Here is a 3,711-nt window from a genome sequence, read left to right as displayed (position 1 = left end):
CCTGGAGGTCTGCTTTGGACCACAAACCTACATTGTGTAGTGCTCTGGACTTTGCTGCAGTTGGGGAGCTGTGACAGGCAGAGTGCTAGAAAGACTGAGATTCCAGTCATTTGTGGAGGATGGGGATCCACATCCAGCCACTCTGGAACAAAGAAAAGGCAGGTGGTCTGACAGGCTTCCTACCAGCAAGAGGACTGCTGAAGGGGTGGGGTTTACATGGAGCTTGCTATGCAGGAGAAGGGACAGGTGGACCGGTTGTCTGAGCACACACTGCCCAGTGGGTTGGGAACTTTGAGGAGCTTCAGAAGCCCCATCCTTCTGGCTTCCTACTCAGCTGTGAGGTACCCCACTGTGACACACAGTCTGCTGCACCTTCCTCCTGGCCTGCTGGCACCGGCTCACAAATTGGCAGTCACCGCACTGGCATCAGGCCAGCTGGAGGGAAGTCCCACCTACAACTGGAGATGCCAAGCACAGAGGCTTACACCTGTGTGCTCAGCATACTGGCTCTGATACTGGAGGCAGGCTCTGCAGCCGGGAATCAGGAAACAGCTTTTTCCTGTACCCAGACATCATTGCCACTCCCCTATGACCCCCAAACTCTCCTAAGGGCTGAGCAGCTCCAGAGACTGGAGCTTCTGGACACTAGAGGGCACCACATAGAATTATGAAACGTCAAAGGAACTTGTTTAAGACCAGAATCTCACAAACCCCACAAAAAGGGACAAATGATACTGAACTCACCAATCTTCCTGAAAGACAGCTTAAAATAAAAATTATAAACATGCTCATGGAGGTACATAAAAATATTCAAGAACTCAGGGACAAATTTAAGATGGAGATTCAACCATTAAGAAATTCCATATCCAAAATGAAACATACAATTGTGGGATTTAAAAGCAGATTAGACATAGTAGAAGAGACAGTAAAAGGGATAGAAATTAGAGGAGAGGAATACAAAGAAGCTGAGGCATAGGAAGAAAAAAAGGATCTCTAAGAATGAAAGAATATTGAGAGAACTGTGTGACCAATCCAAAGGGAACAATATCCACATTATAGGGGTACCAGGAAAAGAAGAGAGAAAAAAAGGGATAGAAAGTGTCTCTAAGGAGGCATTTGCTGAAAACTTCCCCAATCTGGGGAAGGAGATAGTCTTTCAAGCCATGGAGGTGCACATATCTCCCAGCACAAGGGAACCAAGGAAGACAACACCAAGAAACATAATAATTAAAATGGCAAAGATCAAATATAAAGACAGACTTTTAAAAGCAGCTAGAGAGAGAAAAATGACCACATACAAAGGAAGACCTATCAGGCTATCATCACATTTCTCAACATGAACCTTACAGGCCAGAAGGGAGTGGAATGATATATTTAATGAGATGAAGCAGAAGGGCCTTGAACCAAGAGTACTCTACCTGGCAAGATTATCATTTAAATTTGAAGGAGGGATTAAACAATTTCCAGATAAACAAAAGCTGAGAGAATTTACCTTCCACAAACCACCTCTAAGTGCACTTTGGAGGGACTGCTATAGATGGAAGTGTTCTTAAGGCTAAATAGATGTCACCAGGGGAAATAAAACCACAGCAAAGCAGAACAATTAATTACAAAGTAGATGCAAAATCAAATCAACTACCCCCAAAGTCAATCAAGGGATAGACAAAGAGTACAGAATATAATACCTAACATATAAAGAATGGAGGAGGAAGAAAAAGGACAAAAAAGGAACCTTTAGGTTGTGTTTGTAATAGCATAATAAGTGAGTGAAATTAAACTGTCAGATAGTAAGGGAATTACCCTTGAACCTCTGATAATCACAAATCTGAAGCCTGCAATGGCAATAAACACATACCTATCGATAATCACCATAAACGTAAATGGTCTGAATGCACCAATCAAAAGACAAAGAGTCATTGAATGGATAAAAAAACAAGACCCATCTATATGTTGCCTACAAGAGACTCACTTCAAACCCAAAGACATACACAGACTGAAAGTGAGGGGATGGAAAAAGATATTTCATGCCATAACAGGGGGGAAAAAGGCAGGAGTTGCAGTACTTGTATCAGACAGAATAGACTACAAAAACAAAGAAAGTCACAAGAGACAAAGAAGGGCATTACATAATGACAAAGGGGTCAGTCCAACAAGAGGACATAACTATTTTAAATATCTATGCACCCAACTCAGAACCACCTACATATGTAAAAAAAAGTGCTCACAGAATTAAAGGAGGAAGTGGAATGCAAAGCATTCATTTTAGGAGACTTCAAGATACCACTCACTCCAAAGGACAGATCAACGAGACAGAAAATAAGTAAAGAGTCAGAGGCACTGAACAACATATTAGGAACAGATGGACCTAACTGACATCTACAGAACACTTTATCCAAAAGCAATAGGATACACATTCTTCTCAAGTGCACATGGAACATTTTAAGAATGGGTCATATACTAGGCCACAAAAAGAGCCTCAGTAAATTCAAAAGGATTTAAATTGCACCAACCGGCCTCTCAGATCACAAAGGTATGAAACTAGAAATAAATTACACAAAGAAAATGAAAATGCCCACAAACATATGGAGGCTTAATAACAGGTTCCTAAATAACCAATGGATCAATGACCAAATAAAAACAGAGATCAAGCAATATATGGAGACAAATGACAACAGCAATTCAATATCACAAAAATCTGTGGGATGCAGCCAAGGCTGTGCTAGGAGGAAAGTATATTGCAATACAGACCTACCTCAAGAAAGAAGAACAATCCCATATAAGCAGTCTAAACCTCACAATTAACAAAACTGGAAAGGATGAACAAATAAGGCCCAAAGTCAGTAGGAGGAGGGACATAATAAAGATTAGAGCATAAATAAATAAAATCAAGAAGAATAAAACAATAGAAAGAATCAATGAAACAGGAGATGGTTATTTGAGAAAATAAACAAAACAGATAAACTCCTAGCCAGACTTATCAAGAGAAAAAGAGAGTTTGCGCATGTAAACAGAATCAGAAATGAGAAAGGGAAAATCACTATAGACACCACAGAAATATAAATAATAATGAGAGAATACTTTGAAAAATTATCTGGTAACAAACTGAATAACCTGGAAGAAGTGGACAAGTTTCTAGAAAAATACAACCTTCCAAGGCTGACCCAGGAAGAAACAGAAAATCTGAACAGACCCATTACCAGCAAAGAAATTGAACTGGTAATCGAAAAACTACCGAAGAACAAAATTCCTGGGCCAGATGGTTTCACTGCTGAGTTTAATGAAACATTTAGTGAAGACTTAATACCCATCCTCCTTAAAGTTTTCCAAAAGTAGAAGAGGAGAGAATACTCCCAAACTCATTGTATGAAGCCAACACCACTCTAATACCAAAACCAGGCAAAGAAACCACAAAAAAAGGAAAATTACAGACCAATATCCCTGATGAACATAGATACAAAAATACGTAATGAAATATTAGCAAGTTGAATTCAAAAGTACATCAAAAACATCCTCCATCAGGATGAAGTGGGATTCCACCCAGGGATACAAGGAGGGTAAAACATTGGAAAATCCATCAACATCATCCACCGCATCAACAAAAGGAGGGACAAAAGACACATGATCATATCCATAGACGCTGAAAAAGCATTTGACAAAATTCAACATCCATTCATGATAAAAACTCTCAACAAAATGGGTATAGAGGGCAAG

This window comes from Manis javanica, unplaced genomic scaffold, assembly GCF_040802235.1.
Source record: "Manis javanica isolate MJ-LG unplaced genomic scaffold, MJ_LKY HiC_scaffold_30, whole genome shotgun sequence".
In the NCBI taxonomy this organism is placed as follows: Eukaryota; Metazoa; Chordata; class Mammalia; order Pholidota; family Manidae; genus Manis; species Manis javanica.
Note: the sequence above shows the minus strand (reverse complement) of the source record.